This window comes from Symsagittifera roscoffensis, chromosome 2 (assembly GCF_963678635.1).
Source record: "Symsagittifera roscoffensis chromosome 2, txSymRosc1.1, whole genome shotgun sequence".
NCBI classification, from domain to species: Eukaryota; Metazoa; Xenacoelomorpha; order Acoela; family Convolutidae; genus Symsagittifera; species Symsagittifera roscoffensis.
Window position 1 is genome coordinate 61,630,937 of NC_087063.1, and position 25,774 is coordinate 61,656,710.

The 25,774-nt window shown below is 35.9% G+C and overlaps 3 protein-coding genes across 7 annotated transcripts in view; 2 read left to right on the forward strand and 1 right to left on the reverse strand.

Annotated features, from left to right (window-relative positions):
- The window catches only part of LOC134839575 (uncharacterized), a 26,450-nt gene extending 19,080 nt beyond the window's left edge, over positions 1-7,370 (reverse strand). Inside the window, exon 1 of the mRNA XM_063855173.1 lies at positions 7,271-7,370. The gene's annotated coding sequence lies outside the window, so the exon portion shown is untranslated. The remainder of the gene's footprint in view (positions 1-7,270) is intronic.
- The window catches only part of LOC134839588 (rab-like protein 6), a 323,021-nt gene that overhangs the window by 50,655 nt on the left and 246,592 nt on the right, over positions 1-25,774 (forward strand). The window lies entirely within an intron of this gene.
- LOC134839574 (glutamate receptor ionotropic, NMDA 3A-like) overlaps positions 3,094-25,774 on the forward strand; it is a 106,054-nt gene continuing 83,373 nt past the window's right edge. For 3 of the 5 annotated variants that reach the window (XM_063855166.1, XM_063855171.1, XM_063855170.1), the window contains exon 1: positions 25,423-25,591. The gene's annotated coding sequence lies outside the window, so the exon portion shown is untranslated. Of the gene's footprint in view, positions 3,204-21,533; positions 21,646-25,422; positions 25,592-25,774 lie in introns of those variants that run through there. The other 2 variants (XM_063855167.1, XM_063855169.1) reach the window with 2 other exon arrangements.

Here is a 25,774-nt window from a genome sequence, read left to right on the forward strand (position 1 = left end):
ACATGAACTAATAGATTCAGATAGATTTAGCGATCGGATGCAAAGTAACATTGTTATAACAAATGTTAATTTGCATTGTATTGCTACGGCTATTGTGCATACTCGAAGCATGTTAATCTCGTTGCCGTTGAGCAGTGAACTGACTATTCAGTGAATAGTGGTTATTTTATCCAGAAATTGTATATTTCTATTGTTAGATGGGAAATAAATAGTTTCTGTACATAAAAAAAACTGAAATTGAGGTTAGGTTATCTATATGAGTCTTTTATTCTGATAAGAAATTTTTATAGAATAGCGATGCTTAAAATGATAAAGACAACACTAAAAAACCGATGAAACTACTTGATACCTTTCATTTTAGGTTTTACATGGATAATTGATTACGATTCAGACAATTGTCTCTGTATCTGTTTGAAAAAAAATTAGAGGAGCACACGCAAAAAAAATTTTTCGATTTGGTGGTTAAAACTTTTTAATAAAAACTGAAAATGGGCGTTCTCCCGAAAAAAATAGCTTGCTACAAAGAACTTAATTAAAATATGTGTATCTTACCATTTTGACAGAGTACGAAAAAATAAAGTTTACTGTTCCAGAAAAGGTAAAAAACCGTCCCCGCATCAAAAATTTACTTTGTCTGCCACCATGGCTGACTTAAGCGGAGAAGCGGAAGCTCTCTCGCAAGGACTCGACCACATCACCAACCAACTTTTCTGGCTAAGCATTTTCAAATAGTGCCCAAATAGTGCCCAAAATTTTTTTTTTTAAATTTGCCTGCTGCGCAACTAAATTTGTCAAAATAGCGTCTTCATACTTATATTTTTGTTTATGTAGTTTTCGTCCTAATTACCGTCGGCGCATTTTTTTTTGTTTTAAATGCATTTAATTTTATCTGGTACGTTTCTGGGTGCTTATTTTCAAGTGTATACGTTTTTATTGCTTTAATCAGTTTTTACTATGGCTTAAAGTTCTGTAATATGTAATTTTTTTCGTATTTTTTCATCATTTAAACGATTACGGTTCTTTTTTCAACGTTGTGAATCTATGTTGCATAGTTTTGAGGGAAGTATTTGTTTTTATGCTTTTGTTCGTTTCGTATAAACTTTAAAAACTTTTATTTCTAGCAAACTTTTTTTATGTTACGGGGTTTTTTCCGGCTCAAATTCTTCTCTTCTTCACTGTTTTTTACAAAACTTTTACTTGAGGCCTGAACCCTAAACTCTGTTAGGTTTGTTCACACGTGGCTTAGGGGTAACGCCGTTGCCTCTGCATCCTAAGTCTGGCCGACCTTACTTTTTTGCAGTAGGTATGCAATTTTAAAAAAAAATCGGTTCAAATTGAATTTTTTTACTTTCATTTGTCTGCTCAAGACAAATCATAAAATTTGACACATCATAAATTTTGCTTGCAATGTAAGCATATTCCATTGCAGTTGAAAGTGCAAGTGTTGTTAATTTTAAAATCAGGGTCACTTGAAAGATTGATTTTTTTTTATAAAACCATTTTTTTTGGCTCAACTGGTGTTTGCTCAAATATTGTCTGCTGAGCAGGCAAAATTTTGAAAAACAGCACAAAAAAGACGTTTTTTTTGCGCGCGCTCCCCTTCAAAATTAGTATATATTTAATTTTTAGGGTTGGTCGGCCAAAAATGGATTTCTTAAAAAGTACCAAAGGGACCCTTTGGGTAGGCAGGGGGTCAAATCTCTGAGAGAGGGGGCTGCCACACCCCCGCCCCCCCCCCCTAAATCCGCCCCTGGTCTGCTTAATTGCTATATTACTAAATTTTCTTGTGCACTCAGCTACTTTCATTTCCTTCAAACGAAAATCTGGTTATTAGGTTTCAGGTGGGGCTTAAAATTTAGATTTTTTTTTATAAAATCATACTTTTTCTCGGGTTATTTTCTGTCTGCTTAAAGATTGTAGACTTTGTGTTGTGCGAAGCTCCGCGTTGCCTCTTTGTGCAATTTTGGATACAAGTAAAAGATTGAAATGTCATGTATTACTTATAGTTTTAATATCTATTATCTTTCAGAATTGAAAATTAACCTGCCTTCATGTGCAAAATATGAAACATGTATTAAAGAATACAATTTTGCTTTTTCTCATATTTCAACATTCGTGTAAGACGTGAGTATTTTTTTCTGAAAAAGGATTAACGATAACAATATTTTCTCTATTCCATTAACTGTTATTTTGAACTATAACTCATTAGGATAATGTCAAAGATTAAATAGCAACGGGTCATCTTTCATATCTGTATGCTAATCCACATATTTTGGGCATCAGAATTCAGTGTGTTTCATAAATTAGAAAATAAAAAACACAGCCGAAATCTGATTTAAGTCAACTGTGAATAGACTTTTGCACAAGTTGCTTAGAATTTGAATAATCAGTTATAAGTTGAAAGCAGTTGAGTTTAATCAAATCATTCAATCCTTATAATCACAAAATAATATACACTTCACAAATCCATACCTCAAAAAAATGCTATGGTCGATCGAAAAAACTGGCCCAAAATAACTTGTTCATTTTTTTTCAGAATTACACCAGTAGAAGGGAAAACTAAAAAAAAGCAGGAAATAAATTTTTAAACAAACTCAAATTAACATCTATTTCCAGCAGTTTTCATGTCTGTCAAAATTTAGGCAAATCTATCAGCAGTATAGGAAACACTTTTATTGTCTTCATGGGACGGCAGCATGTATGATCATATTTTCTCATTAGTCATTGAATTTTTTTATAAAACTATGTTTATTTGTTTTATTCCTTTTTTTTCGGCTCCTGCTGATTTCTTCAAGTTCAACTCTAATTTAGTTTGAATATAAAATTAACGCAATTGGTTTTTTTTATCGCAAAAAGAGCAGCTATTGATGTGGACGACAAATCAAATAAAACTTAGAAACCCTTTGTTTAAAAAAACACATGACTTTGCCTTTTATTTGCACTCTTCTTTTCAATCTGAGAAACTATTCAAACATATTCATTGAATGGTCTTATACCATAAATTCATATGCCAAACTAACCTATATAAATTGATGAATACAGTTTTTTTTTTCATTTTTTAGATTGCAAGTCTGATTTGTGAAAACAAGTACTTTATAACTACTTTATAGTCAGGGAGAACCTCAATGCAATCGTTGCACGGCTTTATTAATTATTCATTAATCCAACGTGCAACACGCCTGTGTGAAAAAGCAAATATGAAGGTTAGTTTTTGCCATATTTTTAGTGCTGCTCTGAAAACTTTTTTTGTGTTATATTTTGGGGCCACTTTTTACTAATGAAAATGAGTTGCAGAATTGTGCTTCGTTTTTGAGTGATTTAAACCATGGGTGGATCCAGGATTTTCTTGACAAAACTTTCAGAAAGAAATTGAAAAATCGCATACCCCCTCCCGGAGTTTCTATTTTGTTCTAAGTTTTAGTGCAGCAAAATTGATTTTCTTAGTTCTTTCAAATTGTAATAAAGACAGTCTCAATTTTAGCCAAACTTTCTGCGACGCATGCACATTTAAAAAAAACAAGATAAAAAGTTCATATGCAATTTTTGGAAGACATTGACAATAAAATGGCGTTTTCTCCACTCGAAATTAATATTGACTGGAGCCATCAGAAACTTTTTAGGGTCAGTCAGCAAAAATTGATATGCAAAAGTAGTACTAAAGGGCGAAACCGCTACTGAGTTAATTTAAACGACTTTCGGCGACTTCTTTGCATAGATAACATACCCAAAGTCATTAAATCAGATCAAAAATAAGTATTCAACTCGAAAAGCCAAATCTCAAAAATTTTTGCTTTTGTTATCAGTTGTTTGTCAGGAAGTTGACCTTTCGATATAAATGTTTTTTTTTGTTTTTACTTTTATTGGGAATTTTTGTTTCAAATTAAATTTTTTTGAAAATAAACCCTATGTCAAGTGCTAAGGGAAGTAATTCGCGTCTAGCAGCGTATTACTAGTTCCAATTAGCTTGCCTCAAATCAAATTGCAATGATTTCTGTTCCGGCTCGAATCACCACTCACACGTTATTAGAATAAGAAATATCGCACGTTTTTGTGGCTATTTTTTATCCCGCATCATTTTTACAGTTTTAAACGAAAAAACATTCTTAAATATGAGTAGCTCAAAGCGTCAAGGCGTTTCAGATGGTATGAAAAACCTCGCTAAAAATTCAAAAAGACCCAGAAAAAAATGGCATTGAGTAAAAATATTCCATCCTTTTTCGGTAGTTGGAAAAAAATTGTTTCTGAATAAGAAAAGCAGCCTCCAATTAGCTATTGTTTGTGCTGACTCATTCTTCACAAAAACAAAATATTTTCTAAGTTTGCGAAAATTTTATTCTAGTAGCAAAAAAATTGGGTCATTGTGATTTTTTAAGTTTAACAATGAAAGTTTCTAAATTGGTTATCAATTACTTTTGATCTTTTTGTTATGTTTTTAGGTTTTGTTTCATAATAAAACGACAAAAAACCTCAATTTTTTAAGCCAATCATTTTTTTGATGGAATCCCAAATAAAATTTTATTACCTGCTTTGCTGAATTGCTAAAGACTTTTTCTTCACTAACTCTTCCAAATTTTGGCGGAAAGGGGAGAACATTCATACTTGGGGTGTTTTTAATCAGCCATTTTTCGAGTTTAAATTATTGTTCCGACTTTCGATACGAAAGTAACGGAATATTTGTGCTCGGGGTGGGTTATTTTTTTCTTCAGACAAATTTCGACTTTTTAACTAGCCATTTTTGACGGAATTTTTTATATCATTCAAAAGGTATTGTTGTCCTGAGCTTAAATTTGAAAAGATATTTCACCTGTGATCATTTTTCGTAGAGTCATTAGGGTTTAAAGATTGCCATTTTGACCAATTTGGGACAATTAACGCGCGATATAATTCGCGCTATTAACGCGTAAGCGGAGATTTAATCCGTCTTATAAATCGCTCCAAATTGGTTGAACGAAGCTTATTTGCCATAATTGATTTGTTACAAGGAACGAAATCTCTCTTTTTGTACTTTATATGGCGTGTGGGGGGATGGTTTTCACAAAAAATTTCAAATTTTAGAAAAAATTTTCATTTTATTTTTTTTTAATTTAATTTTTTTAATGCTTTTACTGCTGCTCAATAAACCTTAAAAGGCAGTCGGAACATTCAGGGCTTCGCCCTTCGCCCTGATACGAGCAGTCTTGTTTATTTTTGAAAGTTATCTGATACCCTCTAAAAAGTTTGGTTGTGATTGTTGGCAGCTTCAATGTAGAAAAGAATCCCCTGTGATTGTTTTTTGTAAGGTTATAGGGATTTTTAAATTGCTAATTTGTTGAATTTGGGATAATTAATGCGCGATACATTGCGTTCTTATTACGCATCAGCAGCGGATTGAAATTGTCCAAATAGAATTAGGGCAAATCATTTGGTACTGTTTTTATAATTCGAGATGCTAATATGTATTTTAGTATCTAACATAGCCAAAAATGATTTAAAAATGTTTTGTTTTTTACTTATTTCATCTTTTTCTCAACCACAAATTTGAATTGATTTTAGAGTGCAGTCGAATCATTCAGGGCTTTGACCAGCTCTACAAGCATTCTTGTAGTGAGTTTAAATACTTAAAGAATTGCTGCGACATACCAATAAATGTTTATATTATCGAAAAAATTTCTGCCGGCAGTGTTTTGAAATTATAGAAACAAGTTTTACAGATAGCTGAAGCTTCAAAGTTTATCCTAAAATCTTTAATAATTATCCTCATGCATTTGTTTGATTTGTAAAAATTTCTATGACTGTTTACGCCCAAAAAATTAAAGCATATAATTGTTTGTAGTTTTATTCATATGATGCGCAATTAAATTGAAAAACGTAAGATAAGTTTTGAATAAGTGGTGATTGTTTGGTAATTTAAAAGCCATAGACATACAGTATCATTGTGCTGATCTTTTGATAATGTCACATGAATAGTGCCAGAACAGTGTCCGGTAAAGAAGACGACAGTAGATAAGGCAACAGTTGTTTTTGATGGGATTTTGAGGCGGTGTTAGGAAATAGAAAGACCTAAATATACTTCTTCGGCTGCTTTTTTGAGCAGCAGTGAACCAATGTTTAAATTCAAATACTGTAACAGGGGTGAATTTGAATTGCAATTCAGCAATGTACCACTTTTGCTGCAGTGTTTTGACACATATAAGGCAGGATGTATCAGTCAAATTACCTCGATTAACTCAGCAATCGATCTTAAATAACTCAGTGGTCTTTCATCAATGAATCAGAGAAAAATGAATGAAAAACTTCGTCATATTTGGTTCTGAAGCACTTTCTTTAGTGAACTTTTAATGTATATTTTATCTTTGTCGTAACTTGTCAATGGTCTGGGGCGCAGAGGTAAAAAGCTTACTACATGAGCAGCAAAGTGAGGGTTCAGTTCATGTGGGGAATTTGTAAATTATTTTTGCCTTCTGATAAAACCGAAAAAAATCAATGTTCAAGCCATGAATCATAAATAAAACAATTCAATTTTCTTCAGCTTGTTAGACGAATCTTTGGCTGAACATCATTAAACTGCACTGTACAGAAAAAGATTTATGACAACCAAAAACTGAAAAAAATTTGAGACGTTTCTGAACTGCAATGCAACTTCAACCCGGGTTGCTTGTGCCTAAACTATATTGACTAATATGATTCAAAAAGCTTATTCTTTATACCGCTCCGAAAGTGGTCACACTATTTATTGATGTTTTTGAAATAACCTACTTTTTGAAGTTTTTTTACCTATCGAATTAATTTTAAAATTGCGAAAAATGGAGGCTAATTCTTTGGATGCTAATACTTTTCTGTCGTCTAAATGTCTCGTTCTTAGGGTCCTGTCGTCTTTTGTACCTAGCACCCCGGGGAATACCTAACGGATATTACGTGGAAATGAAAGGAAATATGCCTACATGAATAACTGAAATGAATGCTTTTACTCCCTGCCCAAAACTCACTCGATGTTTTTTTTATATTTCGAGATGTAAATATTCAAATCGTATTTCAAGTCCTGCTGCAATGTAAAGGCTACCCGATTATAAAAGCATAAGAAATTAGGTTAGAATAATCATAAAAAACTATAGCGTTTAGCAATTTATGTGCAAAAAAACCACGAAGCTTTTTCTTTGTTCCGTAAGTTCAAAAACGTTCCGACCGTCCCATTGATGGGTTGTGGGCTGGAGGGGGGGGGGGGGAGGTGTGTGCTGGGGCTACGAAACTATGGCCTAAAACGGGTTTTTGTCATGCAACATCAATTACTTACCAACGACTCTACTATAAAATGGCGGGTGTTTCAGTCGTGATCTGTTGATTTGAAAAGTAAGTTTGTTTTAGTGTCACGCAAGTTTTCAGTTTCATTTACTGCCAAAATATGGACGGAAAGAGCCAATGTCAGCCTAGTACTTACCACTGTTTGACTTGGTACTATTTAACTTAAAGAAATATCTAATTTATTTAAGGGAGCTTTTTTAAATCACTCCTGTTAGCCGGCTTTTTTGAAATTACCTTTTAGTTAGCCATTGACATTTGCCGAGATTTAAAGGACAAAACTAGATTGTTCGTAATAGTGAATTGATAGATTAGTTGCTTAGATTCTTGGTTATTTTAGATTTAGTTAGTCAGAATCTGACTAAGAGAAACAAGTTAAATAAAGGTTGAGTAAAGTTTACATCTAGCAAGCGTTGTAATAGAACATATGAGTGATCACACACAGTGTGTCACTCAATAAGGCCAAACCAGTGACCTTGAGCAGACTGGTATACAAATCTGCAGCATGCCTGCAAAAGACAATAAATCAAATGAGGTACTAAATGTCGCCTCATCACATTCCCCGCGGAAAGGAAAATTTTTGAAGAAACCAAAAATTGTTCAATAATTAAATAAATAAATAGACTGCACCCCTAAGCATTAATATTAGATAGCACCCCTATCCCGTAAAAATGCATGGTGACGAAAATAATGTTAACATAACGAAGTTTTGTTAGAAGTTTGAAACTGAGTTTTAGCGACAATCAATTTCCGTCCTGAGCTGTATCCAGCGAGGATGAGAATGGCGCCTCCGGAGAAGTTAGGTGTGAACGGTCCCGAAGGAGAGGTCGCCGTTTAGGTGACTGTGAAGATGGTAGGACACTTTTGGAGGGTAATATGTCAGCTTCTTTTTCCAGCGATTTGTCTTCTTCCACCGATTTAACAGAGTGTCGTAATGGGTCGCCAAAGAATTTTGTGGCTCTTTTGCTACGAGATGAAGTACGAGTGCCTTCCGAATCATCCGTAACCGGTTGAGCTGGGAGAGAAAGAGATGGGAGCGACGAATATGGGTCTGCTTGAGCACTCTTCCCTGGAAGAACTGGACCCTCGGAGTCGACCACGTCAAGTGGTAGCTGATGTAGACCAGCAGCCAAAGTTGAAGGGACAACAGGCTGAGTGATGGGCGGTAGAGACACACAAGTATCCATTGAAGACTGGCCCGGTGTGAGGAATGAGTTGCCAAACGTGACAGGCAGTGATTCGTCATGTAACCGTAATCGTTTTTCCATTGGAGTAGATATCCGAGTTTCGTGCGAAGCGTGTTGGTCGGGAGGACTCTCATTAGACGAATCAACAGTAAGATCCACCACCGCCGGTAGTGACACGCTCGTGTTAGCTGGCCGTTTTTTAAGCAACGTCAGATGAGATGCGCGAGTAACAGGTTTCTTCCCCCCACTTTTTGAAGATATTCCAGAAGATTGGAGACGATCACCTAGTGTTGCTGAAAAGTTATTATTCAAGTTAGGCTTAAGGCAGACATGATTTTTTCGATAAACTTTTCCCTTGTCAGTAACATAGGTGTGATCGGTGATGCGAGTAATTTTGAATTTCGCAAGCTTAAAAAAAAGGTTTGCCAGACTGACGATCTATAATTTTTCTAAACACTCTCACACGGTTAGGATCGGATAAAAGGAGAGTTTCTAGTTTACTTGTTTTGGACTGCCGACGGGGTTGAAGTGTCGGTAAACGGCGAACAGTATCCGAGGCCCCTGGAGGCGTAGTAGCTGATCTGTCTTCCGCGAAGCAGAGCGTTTTGCGAGAAAGGCCTGTTTTTAATGACTGGGCCAAATCCGAATGGCGACTCGACAGCTCCTGTAGAACCCGCTTTCCCCCATCTGGCGGAAGGTTCCTCTTCTGCTGTGTCCAATTATTAGCCGCCCGGGCAAGATCAGCTAGCGCTTTGTACGGTTCACTCTCAGCAATGTTTCCCTCTAGTGAGAACATTGGGTTGAAGCGCGGAGTAATCTGAGGACTGAGACTGCCTCTGGGCACCACCTTGACACGATCTCGACTATAGTCCTGACTGGCAATTTGATCCGGCGTTAAGAGGTTGCGTTCGAGTCTTTGTGCTGAAGTATCAGAATTAACTATATTATGAAAAGCTTGTGATCATTCAGTATTGGGCTTACGTCCGAAGTGCATTTCAAAAGGTGACTTCTTAAGTGTAGAATGATTATTTTTACGAATATCTTCTATTATTCGATGGAGTACTTCTTTAAAATTACGGAAAATAGGGTCCAGTTGTTCAGTACCTAACTTGCGTTTTATAGTCTGTATCGTACGTTCAACGAAACCAGAGCCTCGATGGTCTCCGACTGGAGAAAGGATATGTTTAATACCTTTACTAGAACAGAATTGTTGTACGATGTCGTTTTTAAACCCAGAGCCTTGATCGGTCCTGATAGAATGAGGTAACCCATGAATTCGGATATAAGATTCAAGAAATTTCGTAACCTTTTTAGCCCCAGTAGTTTTTGTAATAAGTACGGAAGGAAATTTCGAGAAGCGATCGATAGCTACTAAGAGGAATATTTTCACACCTTTGTCATCCACAATAGGACCAGCAAAATCTAACTGCAACTCCTGATTTGGCCCCGTCAACTGGGGCAAAGATTGAGCGGTATGAAAAGTTTTAACGGGCTTTAGGTTCTTACCATACAGTGTGCATTTGCGGCAATTCTCGCAGGTGTCGACTATCTGCCGGTTCAAGAACGGCCACCAAATGTACTCTGAGGCTGACATCATGGCCTCTTGGCCCGGATGCGACCGATGAATGCGGGCAAGGAAGGCTGGCCTCAAAACTTCTGGGATGGCCAGTTTGTTGTCAATTATCACACAGTTGTTGACAACCGCTGCCTTGGGCCAAAATTGGGCCATGTAGGCTCCGAGTTTATTAAAACTGGAAACGTTCTTGCTATTAATAGCCCGTTTCATCGGGCCCAGAAATCGGTCTTCCTCTGTGAGCTCGGCTAAAAGATCAGCGTCGAATAATCCTGGTAGTCCCACAATTTCTTTCTTGGACTTTGAGACGATAGGTTTTCCACCATTGATTGCATACACACCAACTTTATCAGCAATGTGGATTATCCCCGGTCTTGATGATCGGCATTTCTTCATAGCTTCCAAAAGCTGGTTGTGTCCCTCCCTTCTAGAGGCAGTTCTGGCAGCCACAAATCGAGTCTTCGCCGCACACTCTCTGGTCCGATTACGTTGGCGCACCTGATCCAGGCAAGAGATTTGTCCTACTTGACGAGATCTTACTGAAGGGCGCGGGCTCGGCCGTCGAAAGTTAGGGGAACTCAAGGTGACATTTTCGACAAAAGAGAGAAGTTCTGCTTGATCCTCCATTGAGCTGTGTGATGGGTGTGATTTAGTAAGGTTAGCTGGTTGAGTTGATGGTTTGTCGTTAGTATGTTGAAGAGCGGAATGTGGTAGTGCAGTAGGATTAGATGGATTCATGTTGTAGTTGATAGATGAGTGAAATGAAAGAGATTTATTTGAGTTAGAAAAAGATGAGAAGGAATAGTTGCAACTATCTTTTAACAATTCAGGTCGGAGACAATGATTCCAGTCGAGCGAATTTGGTTTGCGATTATTAATTAGCATACCGGTTTCTGATTGGTCAATTCTGAAACAACATGACTCGACGCCCTCACTCGGTGAGAGACCGTACGCGCGAATTTGCATAACGTGATTTGATTGGTCGAGAAAACAACTTGATTTCAGAGTTTGAGGCACAGCGACCTCTTGCGACGGGGAACATATTTTACTAGCCGAATCAAGTATATTGAATGTATTAATAAATGATAAGGCCGAATTGAAAGCCTCAATAGACTTTACAACAAAAAGTTCATCGTAAATTGATGGCGCTGGAGCTGAGAAGGTTGGATGGCAAGAAAGATAGTCCACAATGCCTAACGTAACCCCAGGCACGTGAATAACTTCAAAGTCAAATGGTAGTAACCGGTCCGCCCAACGCGAAAGGTGTGACTGATAGGATTTGTTATTATAATTTTCGCTTAGTGTCAAAATGATGGCTTTGTGGTCGGTTAAAACTTGAAAACGATTTCCCAACAAATAAGTACGAAAATGTTCGCACGCCCAAACGATCGCCAACAATTCAAGTTCATTCGTACTATATTTTGTTTCAGCATTATTGAGAAAGCGTGAGGCAAACGCAGTTGGAGCCCAAACCCCCGGCTCGATCTCCTGTTCCAAGCATGCTCCTAACCCGTTATGACTAGCGTCACATTTTACCCGAGACTTTTTTGAAGAGTCATAATGGAATAAATTGGGAATGTTAGCCAACAGATTTATAATACTCTTGAAGGCATTATCTTATTCCTCCCCCCACCGGAAAGACTGTTTATTACATGCCTTTAAAGATTCTCGAAAATGAACGGTATAGGTGTGTAGGTCAGGTATGAATTGTTGTAAATGATTTAACAACCCCATAAACGAGCGGAGCTGCTTTAAAGTTTTGGGGGGTTTCAGTGATCGGATCGCATCTATCTTTGAAATTTTCGGAGAGTACACGTAACCTAACCAAGTTAACTGGTTTACTGAGAACTCGCACTTACTGAATTTCAATGCCCAGCCTTCTGCGTCGAGTCGCTGCATCACTCTCTCGACCAAATTATTATGATCTTGGACATCTCCCTTCGTGACTACTAGGATGTCGTCCAAGTAACAAATTACACCTTCTAATCCTTGCAATGTACAATCCATCGCCTTTTGAAACTCAGTCGGCATGTCGGTCAACCCATAGAACCCTGTCTTAAACCGATAAGTCCCCGTAGCATCTCCACACAAAATATTGAAATTACAGTGACTGCTGGTAACTGATGACAATGGCAGCTGACTGAAAGCATATTTCAAGTCTAACGAGGTGAACCAAACGGTGCCAGGTACGTCTTTAGTGATTATTTGGGCCACCGAATCAACAAGTTCGTGTTTATTTGGCATCTGGTATTTATTCTTCCAGATTTGCGCGTTCATCGGTTTAGCGTTTAAGGCGAGTTTTATCGAGCCCTCCTTCTTGGCGGTCAGTACAATGGGTGCTATGAAATAATCGGTTGTACATTTATCCAATTTCTCAATGTGACCTTGTTTTACCAATTGTTTGATCTCATTAGCGACTCTATCCTGGATGTGAATTGGGACTTTACGTCCCTTAACTTGACGCGGTACCAAAGGATACTTGAAATTTGTAAACACTTTGTGGTTTTTTGATCTTCCTAATCGATTAAACACATGCGCGTATTTTTTGGCGAAGAAAGAACTCCAATAATCAGAGATAGGATCTTGGTTCTGAACTTCCAGTTGCTGGACGTGTTCTGCCCTCAGTTGGGTGGTCACTACACCCAGTTGGTCTTGCAGGTCTAGACGCAACAGATTTCTTGTTCTGTTCTCGGAGACAAGAAAACAAGCCTCTTCCACTCTCCAACCACTAGACGAGATCGGGAGACAAACTGAGCCAAGGAGGCGAATCGGTTTTTTATTGTAATCGACATACAGAGTGTCTATAGGGTACCGTGCAATATCTCGAAATTTGAAAGACGGGGTTGCGTTGTAATATTAAATAACAAGTCCGTTTATTAATAAATGAGACCGGACTTCCAGTGTCGATAGTTGAATAAAAAAAACTCGATCCCGTACGCAGCTGGATACTAAGGCTTCTCGGTTTTCCTTTGTTTGATCTGAGGAGCTCAATGCTATCTATCTTAACGGCACTTTCTAGCTGTAACACACTGTATTCAGGTTCGCTATCATAATCTGCATCTATGAAGTTGCAATCGATTGAGGGGTCTGTCACTTCCTCACTATCATCGACCAAATTGACACGCCGTCTTGATGAATTACAACATTTAGCAAAGTGACCTCGTTTTTTGCAAAGGTTGCATGTAACCTCTCGAGCGGGACACGACTTTCTGTGTTCCGGGCTAAAAGGATTGCCACAGAAATAGCATGCTTTGTTGCTTTTGTTACTTTGTGTATTTTGTCAATTATAGTTGTTCTGAGGAGTATTCCGCTTTCCTCTAGATGACTGTATTGAGAAAGTGGGCTCTTGTTTTACCTTTGTAATGCCGGTAACCTGGTTATGCGGGAGTAGTTTTTGGAACTGGGCCGACGTGCTAGCCCCCTTTTCACACTCCAGAGCGAGTTGAAATGTATCATCTAAGTTTGCTTTTGCCTTAATCAGTTGCTGTTGAACATCCACATCACGAATTCGTCCTATGAAAAGATCTTTCAGGGTATCCCTCTCTTGATCACGTGGCCAATTACACAAGGCAATTTGAGCACTGAGACGAGCGTAAAATGAAGAAAAAGTATCGTTTTCCAAGATAAAGATATTATTGTACAGTTTAATGCGCTCAACAGTATAATCGCGTTCTATCTTGAATAGTACTTCGCAAGCCTGGTGAAAATCCCGAAAAGAGGTAACACTAATGTCCGTATGCGGGTAAGAATCCGCGAAGCGTCGTTTTCCATCGTTTCCTAGAGCGAAAAACAGCCGTGACTTCAGTCGGGCTTCTGCTTCGTGACAAAACCAGTTTAAGCCTATTGTAGGGCCTTTCCTTCTGCGCTCGGTATTGAACTCATTAACGCGACGAATCGCTGCCTGATCTCTGAGGAGGCGTGCATCGGTCTCCGCAGCGGTTTCCGTTGCACCTACAGTCACAGCTTTTGGAGGTGGTTCGTCTATGACCTCCACGGGTTCTGCTAATACATCCTGCGGGTTCAGATTATTTTTCAACCCCACTAACAGGAAGAATTGTAAAATCCAAGATTCCCAAAGAAAAGGCGGGTTAATCGAAGGTTTTGCCCAAAACGGTGGAATACCCATCAGGTCAGTCCTGTCTTCGTTCACAGGAACTGCTGGCTGCGCCATGACATTTGCCGAGATTTAAAGGACAAAACTAGATTGTTCGTAATAGTGAATTGATAGATTAGTTGCTTAGATTCTTGGTTATTTTAGATTTATTTAGTCAGGCTCTGACTAAGAGAAACAAGTTAAATAAAGGTTGAGTAAAGTTTACATCTAGCAAGCGTTGTAATAGAACATAAGAGTGATCACACACAGTGTGTCACTCAATAAGGCCAAACCAGTGACCTTGAGCAGACTGGTATACAAATCTGCAGCATGGCTGCAAAAGACAATAAATCAAATGAGGTACTAAATGTCGCCTCATCACAGCCATAAACTATGCAAATGAACTAACTGTGGCATAAGCTACTTTGATGGTTTTCATTAAAAGCTCTAACTGAGGAGATAACTGACTGTATATTAAAAAGGGACGAATTTTTAAGGACAAGTTTATAATTTGTTGTTATTCAAAAAAAAATAAACTAGTGCTAAAAAATGTTTTACTGCGTATGAGCTTTTTCAGTTAAACTGTGAAATACTGCAGTGTTATTTCGCCAAGGGATATAATTCATGGTTTTGTTGCGTTAGAAAAGCGTCGAATTACTTGAGCTTAAAACACTGGTAGTTTGAAGTTTTACTGAAGTCTCAAACCCTTTCCTAAACAAGTGTCGAAACTTCTGTATCAATTATCAAAATTTGTCAGTTTTGCACTAATTTTGACTGAAGCAAGACTGCTCGTTTATCAGGGCAAATCCCTGAGTGTTCCGGCTGTCCTTTAATTTACATCGAATAAATTTTGGGAAAAGACAGTATTGAAAACCTATAAATTTTGGACAATATCAACGTGTAAACATTTGAGTCGTCCGAAGCCAGCCTCAATTCAATTTGGAACAATTTTGTTCAGCGGGATATCCGCAACGCATAACTAACTCGCGTTACGCTCTCAAAATTATGAATAAACTCTTCAAAGCGCGCATAATTTAGTCCAGAACATAGCAAACTTGGCAATTTTCAAACCCGCAGAACTTTACAAAAATTGATTGGAAGTCAAATGTCTTTTTACATTCGAATTCAAGAAGCCGATATCCTTAATTGAGTCTAAAAATTTTTGTTTAAAATTATTATTTCGATCGGTGAAAACTGACTGAATAAAGAAACCACACCGAGCATAAATCTTTCGGAACAATAAACTATTCGGTTAGTAGTGATTTCCGTCATAGAAACCTAACGCCGCAAATAAAACTAAATATCAAAACTTAGCCATTCTTAGACTAATCATCCGCTACTCTGAACTAGTTTCTTTACTTTGGCTTTCCAAAATGAGTTTTGCCTTGTTTTTACCAAATAAAAAATGCTTAAAGAACAATAAATCACATTTACAGAATATGTTCACCGATGGTAACTAGATTTTCGTGCAACAACAAAAAATTTTCGACAAAACGTACTTATGAAAGATTTTTCCTCGAAAAACTTATGATTCACCAGGAGAATGAAATAATCTATAACTTGATAGAGATTAACAAGACTGCTCGTATCAGGACGAATCCCTGAATATTCCAACTGCCTTTTAAAGTTTATGGAGCAGTAATAATCTAAAAAAAATTAACCGCAATAAAGTAAAATGAAATTTTTTTTCTAAAATTTGAAATTGTTTTTGAAAATCATCCCCCCACACGCCATATAAAGAACAAAAGGATAAATTTCGCTCGTTGTAACAAATCAATTATAGCAAATTATCTTCTTGCGATCAATTTGCAACAATTTCGAAGACGGATTAAATCTCCGCTTATACGTTAATAGCGCGAAATATATCGCGCGTTAATTGTCCCAAATTGGCCGAAATGGCAATCTCTAAACCCCCATAACTTTACGAAAAACAATCACAGGTGAAATATCTTTTCAAACTTAAGCTCAGGATAACAAATTAAAGTACCATTTGAATGATATACAAATTCCGTCAAAAATGGCTAGTTAAAAGTCGAAGTTTGACTGAAGAAAAAAACCCACCGCGAGCACAAATATTCCGTTACTTTCGCATCGAAAGTCGGAACAATAAACTTGATTGCCATTATACAGTTCAGTTGTTCTCATATGTTTACGATTGCGAATAGCAAGCGTTAGCAAATCCGAATGTAGATTTTGTTAAGTTAACAAATAGTTTAACTAAATCAGTTGCATCACTTATGATGCCGACTTGCTCAATTTTATGAAAAATCAAGTTTATTTTTTGGGTAAGTACTAGTCACTACTGCGTAGCTTCAGATGAGACTTGAAACATTTAAAATTTTACAAATTTTTTTTATGATTTGATTTTCAAATGTCTTTAGTGGCATATTTGCATAGATATCCTGTTTTTTGGAACAGATTTTATGAAAGTGTATTGGATTGGGTTTTTTTTATTTTATCTTTATGCGACACTTTGGAAAATGTTATCAATTTTTTCAAAAAAATTTAGTTTTTGTCTCAAAAAGTCTTTCACCAATTTTCAAAAAAGGGGTATCAGTAGAAAAACCGCCTAAATTCTTAAGTGGCTGCACACTCCTTTGGTCTCTTTTTGCTTTACCCCTTTGTCTGCAACCTTCGAAAAAGCCTGTGGTGGAAATATTTGACTAATCTTTCGATTTTTTTTCGTTTTCTCAAAAACTAATGAAACAAATCTGAAGTTTTGGTTTCCAAGAATTGAGCGGATTTTAGAATGCTCCTCTTAAAAAACGGCTACATTCAAATTTTCTAAAAAACAAAACTATGGCCATCGGAATAGTCGATTTGTTGTTAAAATTTTTGACCAATTTTGGAATATTTTATAATTGTTTCTCGAAAACTGACTTCTCAAACTTGACGTTGTGGGTTCGAGGGAGATTACGAGTAGTGGAAAATTTTCCTGCACCAGCGGTTTCATCAAAACTTTTGCGTACAAAAAGCTATCGTCCTCGGAAAACTCAGTTTTCTAATGTTTTTTAGCATTTTTTCTAAACCTTATGATTATTACCAAAAAATACCTTCAACCCAATCATTTGGAAAATTGGTTTCATTTTTAAAAAATGGGTCATATAAAGCTCATTCTCATACGCAACTACGCCCAAATTTCTTTGACACAAAGAGTTATGGCCCTCAATAAATTCAAAACAAGTTTTATGACTTTTCTTGATAATAAACCTGCATATTCTGATATCAAGGGTTTAATGAAAACAATACTTGGTTCAATACCTACCCATTTGAGCTGCCACTCCCATTTTCGTTTCGAAAAAATTTTTATCTTTAAAATGGCAAAGTTTTAAAAAACGTTGACCGTTTTTTCAAAATTTTTCGACTTTTTTGAAAATGACACTGCAATTTCTCAAGTTTAAGTGTTCAATCGAGAAATCCGGTTTGGCAATCTTCTCTGTTCAAGCGGCCACAGATTAATTTATGCCAAAAAAATGAAAAGTTTTCGAACTTTTAACCGTTTAATTATAAACTTGAAATCTGAGATGAAGGGTTAAATAAAAAAATCCATTGCCAGAAGTTTCTTTCAAATATATCTTCTAGGTGAATTACCATTATCTAGAAATTTTTCATGCCTACTTAATTGAGAAGAAAACCAACTAAGGTTGTTGTCCAATTTTAAAGTTACGCATATCATCCCGCATCAGTATAACGAACTCAAAAATGGCAAACCCATGCTTTCAGCTTCAACTTGTTCCCTAGTTGACTTACTGAAACAAAAGAAAGTTTTTTAGCTAGTTTTTTCAACATTTTTCAATAATGTTACGACTTGTGTTTTATTTTTGTCTTGTATTGAAAAAGCAGCAAAGCTCCGCTTGGCCTGTGTTTATCCATTTTCGGCAAATTTGACAAGGGTCTAATGACAGATGAAAAAAAAGTCCACGTTTTCGCAACTGAAAAATTTCACAACCACAAGGATTATCTTATAATACTTTAGTTTTTTGCTAACTTTATACTCAGCAACCATAATTTTCTTTCAGGCATTAGAGTTTCGAAGTTAAATTAAATTCAAAAACAAAAACAAAACACTTTTCTATCTCAATGGCAGTTTTTGTGCCTAAAAACTTTCTGGCTTCAGAAAGACGAAAACTGTTTTTGAGTCACCATGAATTTTAACTGAAAAGCATGTCAAAATTTTCCGCATTTAGACCATCCGAGGATTAAAATTTTTTTACATGCACAAAGTTTTCTTCCTATTAGCTGAAACTGCTTCGACGAGAAAAAAACTTTACTTTTCTGAAATAAATCACGTGAAACCGCGGGTAAATTGATTAAGTTACTCGGAAATTTGAACCCATTGAAGGTTATTGACTTTTTTGGTTTTAATAAAACACTTGTATGTCAATTCAGTCTTTTTTCTGCTCAAATTGGAGTTCATGAACTTGAGAAAAAACTACTAGGAGCCTGAATATAGTTTTGACACTTTTAGATTTCTGCTTGAAAAAATATATTTTTTTGCCAGTGTCCAGAACAATTCTACTTGAAAAATAAAAGGAATTTTGAAAAATTATACCACATGATTTCTTGGTTTTTTGAAGTTATCATTGAAAGATAACTGACTCGGCTTTATTAATTATATCGCATGCGTAACTAACCCATCGGAAATGGAAATTTCTCAACACTTATGTTTATTGAAGCAATAAGATTAGCTATAGTATAGCTGGTTACAGCTGAAAATAATTGGTTATAGCTGGTTATAGCTGGTTAATAATATAGGTGGTTTGAACATCAAGCAGCAAAAAGCGTTCGTTTGAACCACAAAAAGTTTTTCCGGGACTTTAATTTTAGCAATTAAATTTAGGTTTTTTTACCGTAACCGTAGTATTTATGGTAAAAAAAATTCTCGAAAATTTAGATTTAGAAATTTTACATTGCAGTTTGAATTAGGACTGAACTAGTGTCAATTATTGCATGTGGCATCTATGATGTATTTATATGGTACAATTTTGGCGCCTCTTAAAGAAAAAATTCCACTTATCATTGACCGGATTCATAAAGTTTGTTGTCTGATGATAAAGATCAACAGTCTTTTCAAAAATCGGAATAGTATCTTTTTTCGGGGTTAAGTTTCGAAGTTCTGAAGTTTTTGAAACTATGTCTTTAAAACACCAGTAACGAAAAAACTGTGCTTTTTGTGTTACAAAATTATGCTTTTTCTCAAGACATAATTTAATGATCCGAAATTTTCGACAAAATTGGTTTGTTAGTGCTTGGGGAAAATTTTGAAAAGGGCGTGCTTTTTGAAAGATAGTGCTTTTTCTTTAAACTATTGCTAAGCAAAAATCCAAATACAAATTTTTTGAGGAATAAATGTTTTTTTTTGTAAAATTGAGAATTTTTTAAAGATGACATCATCTTTTAAGATGCACTCTCTATGTGAATTATCTCGAAATAACGCGTTTTTAGACACAAAATGTTTTATTCTTCAAGGACTTTATACGTTCGGGGTATATTTTATTCAGACCAATAGTAAAAAAAATCTGGTTCCTCGGTGGATCAATTTCTTGCAATCGTTTGAGCACACCAATACAAAAACCTGCCACTATTTTGGCTAAACTGCTCGTTTGATAAATTACACTCGTGGCGAAGTATCCCGCAGCAAAAAATTGTTCCAAGTTGAATTGAGACTGCTAATTGATTTTATAGTCTGGCAATATTTAGTTTATCAAAAAGTATTCGAGACCAATGAAATGGCAGTCGGAACACCCAGTGCTTTGCATTTATACAAGAAGTCTTGTTTCTTTACTTGACAGAGCAGGCGGCGATTTGTTGTAAATAAAAATATAAAATTCACTTTTTGTGACGTTGATTATTTTTGAATCAAAATTAGTAGATATTGTGAAAAGTAGTCGGATAGTTCGAGAAATTGTCCTGTTATTTGTGCCTTTTTGTTATGATTTTCAGAGAAATATCCAAATAAAAGTTTTCGAGTTTTTGATTAACCGTTCTTGACAATTTTTTTATACCATTTCAAAGATATTGCTGTCCTTAGCTTCATCAGCTCCAAATTAAAAAGTTTTTCAACAATGTTTTTTTAATTCATGGAGATTTGAAAGCTTGGAGGTTGGATAATCAATACGCATTAATTACAACTTTTTTGTTAACGATTAGGGTGTGCGGTGAATTAAATCAATCCAAATTCAATTGAAGTAACTGGTTTCTAGATGGGAAATGCCAATTTAACCCTGAGGTTGACTAAGCAATAAACTGTGTGAAAATTTTGAAAACGTTCAATTTTTAATTCAAAACTTGAGAAGAATTACGAGCAGTCTTGTTGTCTTTTTCTATTTCATCTGAACCTAAGTGGCAAAACTTTTTCAAAAAATTAGAAACCTCTTTTGATAGTCTGGCAACTTAAAAAAAAAACTTTTTACTTGCAGAGACAAATTAGAAACTAGTGGAAAGCTAGTGCAGAAACATGCAGAGTAACTGTTCGATGAATTTTTATCTTTGTCATTTTTATTGAAAGATTTCAGATGTAGTACACCTGAATTTAAGTTGGTGTGAGAATTAATGAGATTGTACAAATTCATGATGTTACTACAATAGATCCTGCTTTTGTATCAAGGGTAATCAGAAATAGCCTTACAGTTCTAATTTTATTTGAATTCGTTGAGAAGGAATTTTGCATAATTTATTTTTATGCAAATCAGGAAAAGAATTACGTGTAAAATAGAAAACTCGAGTTATGAGTTGAATCTTCAGTTGGTATAATCATTAAGTGTTAATGCATCGTTGACCTAATTGACAGCTTTTGGGTGACCGATCTTTTTTTTGCTTCGGGCTTGGAACTATGTCCAAATTTGGGCTAAAAATGCAACTGATACCATACAGCATGCATATACTTGACTGGCACTTCATGCCAGTATGTTTGCACAGTACGTGAATGAATTATTAGGGTGATAAAGTGGGGTTGAACAAAATCGGCAGGTACCTACCACGAACAGTACAGCCCCCTGTACCAGGTATGAGCTGTAGGTTTTTTCATTATTTGCTGCTTTTCTCTCATTTTTACTATTTTTTCTAATTCACTGCTGCTCTTTTTTTTGCTCTTTTTCAAACTATTTTTTGCTCTATAGTACTTGATAGAATTTTGATGTATTTTGCTCTCTCAATCTTGCCTTTTTAAAGCCGTCTTGAGCTCATCCATATTGCCTTGAAACTCCAGTACTCGGTACTATTTCACTTTGCGGAGTATCAATAGAAGCACCTACTTTATGTACATTTTATATACTTCACCCCCTCACTAATCCCCCAGTAGTACCGGCACATATACATACATGGTCCTTCAAAAGCCCCCTTCCACCCTAATCCATATATACCCTTGTACAGAAATAGACGGGACGAAAAAGATAAGATTTTATATGTTTTTGCTCCTCCATCATCCGAACAATCACTCATTCAAATAAATCTCTTTTTAACTATCAAGTAATTTTTTTGTATAATCCTATACTCCCTATTCACCAAAAACACCAAGGGTAAGAACTTCACATTTCTTCATTTTATACCCATAGTTCAAGCATGAAGCAGGTTAATGAAAGTATCTGATTTTGATTTGAAATTTACAAGAACCCGGTATGACGAAAAAATTAATCCTACGAATTCCAGATTTGTAAACAACAATTCTGTACGCCTAGTTCAAATATCGTGTGAGGGGGGGGGTGTTTTTGTGACTTCCAAATGATATAACAAAAAACAGATTAGTAAGAAAAAACATTAGTCATGGATGCATTCATGATCCCTTATATAAATTGCCTGTTCTTAAACTATTCGTACAGGCTTCCAATTGTAGTCTAACTTTCGACCATGTCTTTAGTTCTGACTTCATTAACTTAGAGCGTAATTTCACTGCCCGCCTCTTTGGAATTTTTGGAAGGCAAAAGGAAACAAGAAGACTGTTCGTATCATGGTGAATCCCGGAACGTTCGAAAAAATATAATTTGATATTTGCTGTTGTCAAATATGCTCATAAAGAATCACACTCGAATAGCCCACATAATAACTAGTGCTCTGACTTTCGAGGAAAGAGAAAAAATAATTTATGCTTTTGGTGGTTAATTTCATTCAAACCAATCTCGATTTTTTGTGTGTAATAGTGGTTGACATAATTGTTTATTCGATCAAAAAAATTTTAAAATTCAAAACTAAAACGTGATTTGTTTTTGTAAAAATATGAAACTAATCGGAAATTTCATTATTGCTAATTTGATTTTTTGTTGAAAATTCATCAGTTTTTATTTTATGAATGCACTTTAGATGATAAATGGGAGGATTTAGGGCGGGGGGGGGGGGCACGGCGGACACGCCTTCAGGGCTTCGACCCACTCATCAACCAAAGGGTCCCCCTTTGGTTTTTTATGGCATCCACTTTAGGCCGACCAATCCTAAAGTTTTTCTACAGGTGCCTCCACCGCCAATACTCTAAATTCGAAGAGGAACGCGCTCCAAAAAAACTCCATTTTTCAGTTGAAAACTTCCAAAAAGTGCCCAAAAACGGCTTTTTTGACCTATATTTTTCGACCTATACCTAAAAAGCAACTTGGAATTAAAAAAATTTCTTGCTTGAATAACTTGCATTGGAAAACTAGCTTTTCGCAAGAAGATTTGGCCAAGAAACAATTGGAATTTTTTCGAGGTCATCGCTCAAATAGCTTGCTTTGAAATTTTTTTTTCGCAATTGTTTCGGACTAAGAAACAAATGGAAAGTTTTGAAGTTTAAGGTACTTGAAAATTGGGCCAACTGATTTGCTCTGGAACAATTTGAAGTTTTCAAAATTTTATTGCTTACATAGGAAAAGTTCAAATTTTCGCAAATGATTCGCTCTATGAAATAACTTGAATTAATACAAATTTTCATAGCTTCTTACATTTTATAAAGTTTGAAGTTTCCTTGCTCAAAAAACTTCAATATTTTTGCAAAAAAATTCAGTCTAAGAACCAGCTTAAAAGTTTTCAAAGTTTCATAGCTCGAATAGCTGGCTAAGAACATTTTCAAGTTTTCGCGAATGGATTCGGTCTATAAAATAACTTGAAATTTTTTAGGTTTCATAGCTGGATTAGCTTGCTTAGAAAATTTTAAAATTGAATTAACTTGAAATATTTTTAGTTTTATGGCTTGAATTGTTTCATTAGTAAAAGTTTTTGACATCCGATTTCCTTTTAGAAATAACTTGAGTCATATTACAGCTTCATAGCTCGCTTAGAAAACGTTCAATTAGGAATCGTTCTGGTCTGAAATAACCTAAAATTGTTTAAGTTTCACAGCAGCTCAAAATTCTTGCTCAAAAATGAGTTGATTTCGTGCTTACTGATTCGCTCTCTGTAAAAACTTGATTTCGTTCAAAATTTCATCGCTTGAAACGCTAGCTAAGAAAAACCTACTTTTCGCGAACTGATTCCCTTTACGAAACAAATTGCAACTTTTGAAAACTTCACAGCTTGAATAGCTTGCTTAGAAAACTTACACTTTTCGCAAAGCGACCAGCGATAAGAAATAACTTGACATATAATCAAGTTTCATAGCTTGAAAAACTTGCTTAAAAAACCCTGACTTTTCACAAACATATTTGATCTATGAAATAATATAAATATAATATTATAACGTTTCAAAGTTTCATAGCTTGACTAGTTTGCTTTGGAAAACGTAAAATTTTCTTGAACCGATTCGGCCTTTTGAAAAAAATTCACGACCTGGCTTAACTTGAAATCGTCCTAGGTTTTTTTGATTGAGCGGCTTGATCAGAACAGTAACTTACTTTTTGCGAGTTGATGGAATATTGAAAGCGGGCTGGCTTGTAATTTTTAACCCATCTCATAACCTGTTTTTTGTCTTCACTTAGCTTTGTTTTATCAACCTAATTGAATTTCGAGTTTTTTGTTGATTCGATTGAGAATTGGGGTTTACAAAATGAGTTTTGAAGAAGTTTTGCTTCCATTTACTCTTTGCTCTCAATGGAACTCTTATATTGCAACGTCTTAAAAAAGATCCCCCAGACACTACTAGTCTGCGGTGAACAAATCTTTGAAGTGACTCTAGATCAGTGTCACACGAAACAGGTTTTTCTTGGGCGTAGTTTCTGCTCAAAACTTGGAACAAATTTAAAAATTGACACAGAGCGAAGCTTACCTCAGCAAAAACAGGCAAGTAAACGACAAAAATTAGCTGTAAAAAAGAAATGCGAAAAAAAACGGTTGAAATAAACCTTGAAAATTTAAGCTACTGCTGTAGCGGATTCGAACTCACGACCTAGCTGAACCTATCCAAATGCTGAATCGGGCAAGGCTTTTTTGCTGTTTTTGATGTGCTTCAAATTTTGGTCACGACTAAAAATTGCACGACGCTACAAAAAGTTTTCAATAGTGAGGTTTTGATGATTTCAAGTTTTTCGAAGAAAATTTCTCTTGAATATGATATCATGCTAATATGTTTTTTGTTTTGTTTTCAGCTTGTGTTAAACTTTGCTAATGTTTCGTTAATGGGTGAAAAAACAAAATTATGCTCAAGAACAATATAGATGTAGCAAATATAAAACCTTCAGTAAGTATGCGAATCTGTCATTTTAATATGCATTTTTATGAGATATTTTGTCAACCATAAAATGTCTAATCAGGCCAATAAAGCGCCCGTTTCCCTAATGGTAAGTCTTATGCATGTCGGCCATAGTTTTGTCGCTCGCCGCAACCCTATAATTCCTCTGCCAGCGCCCCCTCACTGATGATTAACTGACAACAGTGATGCTGTTGTATATATTCACATCATCAGACATAGTCGATTATAGATGCCATTTCATTTTTCATTTTTCATTATTGGTTTTAAAATCGTGCAATCATCCAACAGGGCAAACAACCGACACATCAGAAAGCCCGAGTGTACTAAATACAAGATTAAAAGATGGAAGAAAGAAGAAAAATATATTTAAAAAAACATTTGATTTGTTGAACCGGGTTTAGTCAATCGTCTTCATTTTCAGATCTTCAGACTTTTTTAGACCTCGGAGCTTCTACTTTACTTTCGCTCAGGGGAGATGTGATGTGTTGTAGCATAGTTATTACGTAATAAGTCAAAATGTTTAGCACCTTAATCTGATCGGTTCATGATCGGATGTTTGGCCAGTCAATCTATTCGCAGCGACGGAATGTGATTAGTTCGGAATTTGAGATATCCCCGCAAACACAACAGGAAAGCGGGTCGGTTGATAATGAGACCAAATACGGGCCATTTCCCTTCTCCTCCTCCTCTCAAAAGCCCGCCACCATAAGCGACCATATAGTAAACAAATTCCACGCTTGCGTAACAAACAGGCCCGCTGAAAATCAATACAGCAAGCATAATTCGGACTTGCAAGCTTTATAGACTTTTATTTCTGAATCAAGTTGCTTTTTATTAGTGCGCTTTTTACTCCTTTTGTTCACCGAGTTAATAAGGTGAGCAGGCGAAAGTAATTTTTCATTACCATTTTGGCTTTTGCTTAATCTTTTCACCCTACCCGTTGATGATTATTTTATCAGCTAGTGAATCAATTTTTCAAGTTTTTTTAAGAATAACAAAATTGTTTTCAAACGATAGCTAGTTAGAAAATTGTTTAAACAACTTACAAAAACATATCT